Raw genomic sequence first — 8768 nt, 5'->3', positions numbered from 1 at the left:
CACATTTCTTTAAATATGTATGGTTTGGACTTTCACTCTCCTGGATCTGTCACATGTGTTGTATCACATTAAAAAAATAGCTGAAGACTACACTTTGCCAAAACAACAACAACTAAAAAAAGATTTTCAGAACTGGATTTCCTACACATTGAATCTGATATCAGAAAAGATCTCTGAACCTGCAGGATGTGTTAAACTTCATGCAGCCAACAGAAACAGAAAACACATACTTCAACAAAGCATGTTTTACACTATTACATGGAATGAAGAACTGTACTGAATTGTCTTTTTCTAAAATGAACATTTGTATAGTCCAATGACCCCTCCCTGTATTAAAAATGTGAAAATTAATTGCGAAATTAAAGCATTAATTTATAAAAAACATTTTTTTCAATTACTTTGAAAGTAATATGTAATAATCAAAATTAAAGAATTAAGGAACACCTCAAATAAAAGACTGGTCTGCCAAACACTGTGGCCTTGAGTCTTTGGGGATTCTGATATCAGTCATCTACTGAAATATGTGACCACTCATGGTTTTCTCACAAGACACGAAATCTGCAAGTTATGGATTTGACTCAACAGCTGCTACTGGTCTGAATTTCTCATTCTGTCCGTGTGTTACTTCTGCTATTTGATGAATTAACACATGAGACAGGTCTGCTGTTGCTTGTACCAATGCACCAAGGGCAGGTGTATCAACAATCACGTTCCCTGTGAGGTCAACAGCACCAGCCTATGTTTAAAAAACAAAGTGCACTGAGGAAACGTCCTGGTTTGCTGCTACTTTATAATTCTCATGGTTCATGGGTCATACCATATGCTGGACTATCCCCTTTACTTTAGACACAGTCTATATCTCCTGTGGAGGATAATATTCCTGAATATGTTAGTAAGGCAGCGACTTGAGAGGTAGACGTGGAAATGGTGCAAATGTGAACTGCTTCATCTTAAAGAGCTAACCATATCACGCCCCCCTCCCCCCAGTCAATATAATAAAAAACTAAAAAAAAACTTAAATGTACATAAAGACTTAAATTGTTATTATTGCTTATCTTTAAATATCCCACATTTCTGAAGTAAAGAAAAAAATAGAAAGTAGAATGGTCTTCATGTTTCTGTTTCTGATTAAATTCATACTTAGCTAATCATCAGAAAATGCAAAGCATATTTGCTGAATCAGTGATTATTAATTTTTCACTATAAAAAGTACTGGATCATTTTATAACATTTCTTGTATGTGTATGTGTACTCCTTAGGAACTGTATGTGTAAGAAAAGTTAATAGCGCAAATATATATTTAAATTAATTTAGAATAATGGACCTTTCTGTACTAAGAAGTATAGGGTCCTGTATGTTTAAATAGAACAAAACATTCTAAGAAATTTGAATCAATCATTTAAAATATGAATTATTAAAGATCATATTTTTGTAACTTTAAAATTATAAATTAGACTTGTAAAATGTGTATTTTAAGTATACTTCTGGCCTTTTAACTAGGAAATGTAATTTTGCCCATATTATCTCTCACATTGGTTTAAGATCTCTTTTAAACGTAGCACACAAGTTACAAGATAGTTAAAAAGTAGCTAATATACAAAAAATGTAAACTACAGTAATTGCTTGTGAGGTCACTTACATCTGCCTGGGTTTGTTAATTCTGATCATATGTCATTGATGGTAAATGAGTGGCTTGACTGGAGACTGAAGGTAATCCATAGAATTGAACCTGCAGCGATCAATTGGTTTTCATTTGGCTTACAATTTGACTGACCATCTGCATAGTGCCAGGCAGAGAACCAATTTTCCAAGCAACAAGAGACAAGCAGCATGGTCAAAGGTGAAACAGCACAGAGGGAAAGTAGACAACATTTCTGTTAACACCATGAGCTATAAAACCTTCACTTTCAGACTTTGAAATGGACACTGCTGTGACTTTCTTTTGTTAATAGCTCCATACATTACATTTCCTTGTCATGTCTTTAATTGCTCTACAAGAGAAGAAATGGAGCTGGCAGACCTGGAATCCTGGTGAAAATCTTATAACTCTCCCCTTATTCTTGCCTCTTCTGACATTTAACATCACAGTGTGAGAAAAACTGGTGTACCAGGTGCCATACATGCACATTTGACCCCCAAGGATGTTAGAGACAAAGTCCCACACACATGCCTTGTTTCTCTACCTCTGTAGATCTGAAAGAAGAGGGTATGAATAGGAAAGCTCTTTAATGGATAAAAGTGTGGGGCATTATTAAGAAAGACTGTAAGCCTTATTCTTTTCACAGTAATGATAGGATCAAGCTAGGCTAATATAGGGGCCCGTTGCAGCAAAAGCAGGTTCACCCTATTTAATCCTCTTAAGTCCTGGTGGTAAAACTCTACTGTTCTTTGAGCAAGTGTAAATTTGTGTAATGTGGGTTTGGTGTAAATTGTCTGAAAAAGATCACTTTCAAAAATATGTGAAATATGGGGTTACTGATAACCACTTGCCTTTCAGGGTTTATTTTGATCATCATTTATCTCTTCCTTTCTGAAGAAGTAAATACTAATAATAGAAAATTAAGGAGTCTCACCTTTATGACTTGTTTTTTTCACCAAGGGAATGAAAGAAATGTTTATTTATTACTTTCTGAAGGTGGAAGAGTGTTCGGTTACATCCCATATATTAATATTGTAAGGTTGGCAAATGTTTTAATCACTCTTTTTATGCTAGTATTTATATTTACCCTCTTGAATAGATTGCCTTACCTCAATGCCCTGCAGGTGATAAATGTACATTTTGTGGCGATGGCTTTTTTTAAGTACATAAGCAGAAATGTACACTGGGATTAAGGTTGATTATCCATATAAATGATTTATTATAATGAAAATACATTCAAATCACACTGTCCCTAACATGTCAAAATAAGAATCTTGGTTGAGGACACCACATTTTATTCATTTTATTTTCTAATTAAAACAATCCTTGTTTTTGTAAATGTCCTTGGCCATGTCTTGCCATTAAATCAAAAGTATCCATTCTCTAGAATATTTAATCAATGTCAGCATGATGAAGTTGAAAAGCAAGGTACTTTTTGAATACTGTATACATGACAATGAGAACAAAATACATCAAAATAAACATACTGTAAAAACAGTGAGAGAAAAGGCTTCCATAAACTTAATCTCCTTAATTATTTATTGGTTATTTCTCACACTGCAAACCACTACAGGAAGAATACATGAATCTATGCACAACACCTCAGATTCTCAAGCGGTTTAATACAGTACAGTATATGAGCATTACCAAGGGAAATTACGGGTTCACCTGTAAATCTAACTGAACTTCTGTGGTGTTCTTTTTTGCTCTTTCACAAATATGCCTTTTATTTTTACCGTGCCTTCTTTAAGATGCTCCAGGCCGTCGTGTCATCCTCCTACCGGCACTTTTGTAAGCGGAGTACCACATTTTGACAATGCCTGACTCCTGTTTCACTTTTTATATACAGAACTGTGTGTTCTCAAAGCATCCCTGTCGACACTACACACTCTCTCAGGGCGCGCCGTCTGAGACTTTCTTGTTTAAGGCCCATTTTCAATGGGTTCGCCACCAGAATGTTTCTGCCTCTTGAGAAAATATGTTCTTTTGATGTGATGAGATTTGGTGTGAAATTGGAACCACCAGGAAGTTGAATGCTGCTTGGGAAATGATCAGCTATGGGCATTCAAACAATCTGTCTTTCCTTAGATGTCATTTCTACTTCTGTATGTATAATGTATATGATATATGTAATGCATATGTACAATATATGATTAGCCGAAGGCATGACTTCATGTGGCACTAAATCAGTACAAAATAGTGATGATGATAATGATTATGATGAAGGCTATGATGATGATGATGTTTACATAAACTAAAAGTACCATCATTCCAAAATGAATAATTCATGATAATTCTTTAATAGCTAAAGTCTTTATAAAAGGTCTGAATAAAACACAACAGTGGACCTTTCCTTTGTCATTAATAAAGCATGCTGCTGAATAATGCATTTAAATCTCTGGCAAACATTATGAATTTCACTTTGAATTCATATAAAATCAGTAAGTGTTTTAGACACCAGAATGGCAAACTTTCAATTCCATGAATATTAATGCATTGCCCGCCCTACAAGGGCACCATGTATTACACACCATTTCAGTGCAGGAGAACACATTACATCCAGATGAAATAGAACATGATAAATCACTGTCCTATATATATAGCATGTTGACCAAAATATTTAGACATCATATACAGACATGAATTAATATCATACTGATATCACATAATATAATATAAATATTATATGACATTCAAAAATCTAACATTGGTATTTAATAAATGTAATGGGTAGTTTTCATCATCATCATCCTCCCACACCTAAAACAATATTTCGTGTTTTGGAAATGATGCAGAAAAACCACCAGCTCTTTACATAAATTAGGAAACAAACCGGCATATTTTGTACGTTAAATAACGCTAAAACTGTTCTGATGAGTTGTTAACATGTTGTCTATTTCAGACATAGAAGCCTCGGTTGTAACCCGATACACTACTAACAAGCTACTGAAGGCGACTCTCGTGTGGATATCGCTCAACGTACAATTAAAATGTTAAGACCAAATACCCCATGGTTTACAACAAAATGGTTCTCAAACTTTAGAATACCACTTTCGCAAAATACTGATACAGTTTGTGAAACAAAGGAGTTTATTTTCAAATGGCCACAACATGTACAGTAATAAAATTTCAGAAAATTCAACGTTTAAATGTGCATGTACTGTAGTTTGCCTTCCAAAGTAATATGTTCAATGTTGCTTCTGAGGCTATTACAGTTGTGTAGCTTTTTTTGTCGATTAATGAATGCTAATCAATTTATTCTACAATACAACATTGACTGTTAGTGTCCGGGTTCAGTAAAAGGTGTAAAGATACAGTATGAGCAGCTGACTCCAGAGCGATAGAAACATTTTGACTTGCTGGGAAGACATCATGTAAGGAATGACCTCCCATACAACAGCCCAAAATATAAGTACAGTTGAATATAACACGATGTATCCTGAAATTAAAAAGACAGATAACACTTAGAAATATCCCATCTCAGAGGTAGTTAAATAGCTACATTTTATACCTTGCACAATGAACAAATAATATTCATATCAATATTTAATAACGTCGAGTGTAATGCAAAAATGCTCAGTTCACCTGTCTTTTTGTGTGTGTGTGATAACTATGCCAAAACGTGAAGAACTATTATCCGGTTTGTATCCACCATACTGCTTATGTAACGAGTATATCCTTTAGGTACAGTATCTTCGCAGAATCCGCTATAATACGTGTTTTTTCGGTAAAACGCGTTTTGTTTTGTTTTTAAATCGCACCTTTTACTACACAAAGTACAGTAAATAAACACATTTAATCGTATTTTGTTAATCGGTGCTTATTGAAAGATTATCCTCCTGCGACTCGGAATTAAGCAATGATTTTAAAATCAATATTATGACCATGGTTATGACAGATGTGTAACGACATATTATATTCAAATTTATTCTTCTTGACTTACAAATTGTGTGACAAACTAAATTAAGACTGTGTTATACCACCACTAATAATCAAAGTATAAGAATATGAGTGATAATTTATGCGTCGGTAAACGGTATTAACATGTTAAAAATGTTTTCAACCTGATAATATTAGCTCTAATGTTTAATACCTGGTATAGTCCTATTAGAATGTATACAACAAATATCTGAATTTCGAAGTTAGAAATTAATATCAAACTTTACCATAATAAAACATTTAAAAATTGATCAATAAGACGGAATGTGGATATGTCTAATATCGCTTCCTTTGCATAGAAACTATAACGCTCTAAAACTACGGACTATTAGAAATATAACCCTATATTTAAATAATAAAGGACATACAGTATATTACGTGTAGCTAGTGTCACACGACACTCGGAGCATATCCTCACTTTTTAAATATTGCTTGTTCTCTAGGTGTCAGTAGAAGCCATGACGATATTCCAGCTCTGCACCTTATGCTGCAGTTGTCTTCATTGTCATTTTATATAGGAGTCCCTCTATGTATTATTGTGTATATTATTACATACAGAACACATACACGTAACCTTATAACCACAAACATACAAATGCTAACTCACAATATCTACCCACCAAGACCGGATATATTTCGTTGTGCTATCGTGACGTTGAATGAACTGTGCGTTAACCATTGAAAATAGGTCTAAGACCAAAGGCCTTATGAACTGAAGCAAATCTGAACATTAATGTGAAGCGCACAATATGTACGCAACATTAACGAACCCAGTTCATCGTAACTGAATTAACTGTCGTACAGTTTAATACACATCTTAATGTTTATTTTAAATGTAGAGGCCACTCTCATTGTCACCGGGTCAATCTCATACTGTAGCAGCAACGCTTATAGTATGGTGAAAAGAGAGGCTATAACAAAAACATCTTTGCAAATGTTACTTGGTTTTTCCTCGAAGGAAGGCACTCGGTTTCAATTCGTTCAACATAGATTATGCTTTCTACAACTTCTTAAAAGTCTCAACCCATCTTTCTGCAACGTTGTAAAATCAACATCAAATGCTTTGTGCTTGGGATATTATGACACAGTATACACAGCTAGACTTTGCCTAGTTGTCGGGTTTGATATTGACTTGAATGTGGCTTTATGGAACATGTATAACGTTATCTATACTGCATGATCTATACGAGGTACTGTACAGTATATACTGTACATACAAAACAATCTTCGACAAAACAATTCTTGCTAAATCAAATTTCCAACACAAATATGCTACCTTGTGCATTGTTTTTGGTCCTAAAAGTATTCCTTACTTGACGCGGCGTTCTTCTTCATCCTCTGTGTGAGAAGGAATCCCTTTTAACTTGTAAAATGTTTTATAACAAACTTTTGCTAGCCGAACAAGTGGCCCTAATGATAGCTCTCGCATCTGGAGTGGCTGATGAAGCATTGCTTTTTTTTTTTCTCTCACTCCGTTGTAGTCTTCTCTTTTGGCCGAGGGGCTTCTGGTCAGTGCTGATTAATAAATGTTTTTTTTTCTGTTCTGAAGTACGGCACAATGGGGGTTGCCCTGTGACCCCGCCGAGCCTCGACCTTGTGCGTGTTCATTGTGGCGAGCTGGGAAAAGGGCTCTGGGACGAAGACCCCAGGCAATGACCCGCACACATCCTGTGGCTTCCCCATTCATCCCTAGACCACTGCAGTCGGTCACAGCTCCAATTGTTTCAACCGCAACAATGGAGTTTTTTCCCAGGGAAAGTAAGCTCTTTAAAATTCCTTTAATGTTGTTTCCCTACATTTAGCTAACTATCATTCATCCCGCTTAACACCTTAAAGTATTTCGCTTGCATCTCCGTGTCGATGATGGCATTGTCTTGAAGCATCAGGTTTCTTAGTATCGAGATCAAGAGTGCTAGTGTTATTTAAAGCAATTGCGGCGGCAAAGCAACTGTGTGATCGCAGAATTTTAAAGTGGAATATTGAGATGTCTGATGCTTCAGTAAATACAAAAATGTCGTATTTTATGAAAAAAAGCAATCATGTCAACGTCTATTGAGCGAAATACGACGGCCTTCCTAGAAGACAGCCTTCTAAATACTGTACATGTAGTCCTATAGCCTGATTTAATTTTGAAAGTATGCTATTGTTGGAATTGGGTCTGTCCTTAACTTATCTGGTGTCGTTATAGGCATACCATAATGTATAAATAAGTATGATATGTTTATAAATAACTGATGACACCAGGGTCCAAATGACAATAGTACAGCACATAAAAATCCATGGTAAGGGTAAAAAATGAAATCAGAACTAAATATAAAAGAACCTCTTTTACCTAAAAAAGTGAAAATATTGTATGAGTGATAAATGTATATACATAGGACCCAAGTGGAACAGGAAAAACTGTGCAGTAATACATCTGACAAACATGCAGCCCTTTTAAGTTATCGCGAGGTGTCCTAGATTGGTTTGGTTTATAGTCGGTCAGAAGTCTCCTCACAGAATGCTGCGTAAAGAGCAGTTTATGATGCGTCAGTTGTTTTTTTTTTTTCAGTCGCAGCATAGCGATAGGCTATGTGTTTGCACTAAAAACGTTACCCATACGAAACAATATCAAGCAGTAAAATAAAAAAGGTACATTAAAAGAGCCGATGGTGGCAGTTACATCAATAAATTATTAATTCACCGCTGCGCCGGCTTTATTTTTGTCATTTTTCAAATCCAAAGCATTGCCCTTTTCCCATCTTTTTCTTTATAAACGATAACGTATATTACGTTTCTTTAAATAGCCTTCGTTTTATTTAAAGAACTGTTTTGCTTGCGGGACATCTGACACGCAATATTTTCTGTTTACAGTATAAATAAATATACTGTATTAAAGACAGCGCGAGCGTATACTTTGATACACGTTTGTTTTAATCCGTAAAGTGACAGAATTCTTGTGTCAAAAATTAATGATGGAATATACAGCATTTCACCACTTCTCTTTTACCGGTTTTAGCATGCCTCTAAAATCATGGGCTAGTAATGTTTTTGTTTCATGCTCGTTGACTCAGTTTTAAAATTCCAAGACGGCAGTGTAACATTTCTAAATAATCCTAGCAAAGATGTATTTTCTCAAATCCTTTGGCGAGTCAAAAATCGACTCTTTTAACGCTGATTTAAATTAAATTCAGTGTTTCTTTTTCAAGAT

At 35.0% G+C, this 8768-nt stretch overlaps 1 long non-coding RNA gene across 1 annotated transcript; it reads right to left on the bottom strand.

Moving 5' to 3' along the window:
• Positions 1 to 4711: 4711 nt before the first annotated feature.
• LOC148655628 (uncharacterized) lies at positions 4712 to 7649 on the bottom strand. The gene is made up of 2 exons (XR_015940759.1): positions 6855 to 7649; positions 4712 to 5078 (listed from the first exon to the last, which is right to left on the bottom strand). It is a non-coding gene; the product is annotated as an uncharacterized LOC148655628 (long non-coding RNA).
• Positions 7650 to 8768: the final 1119 nt, after the last annotated feature.

This window comes from Lepisosteus platostomus, chromosome 8 (genome assembly GCF_059453375.1).
Source record: "Lepisosteus platostomus isolate fLepPlt1 chromosome 8, fLepPlt1.hap1, whole genome shotgun sequence".
NCBI classification, from domain to species: domain Eukaryota; kingdom Metazoa; phylum Chordata; class Actinopteri; order Semionotiformes; family Lepisosteidae; genus Lepisosteus; species Lepisosteus platostomus.
Note: the sequence above shows the minus strand (reverse complement) of the source record. Positions and strands in the feature narration are given on the sequence as shown.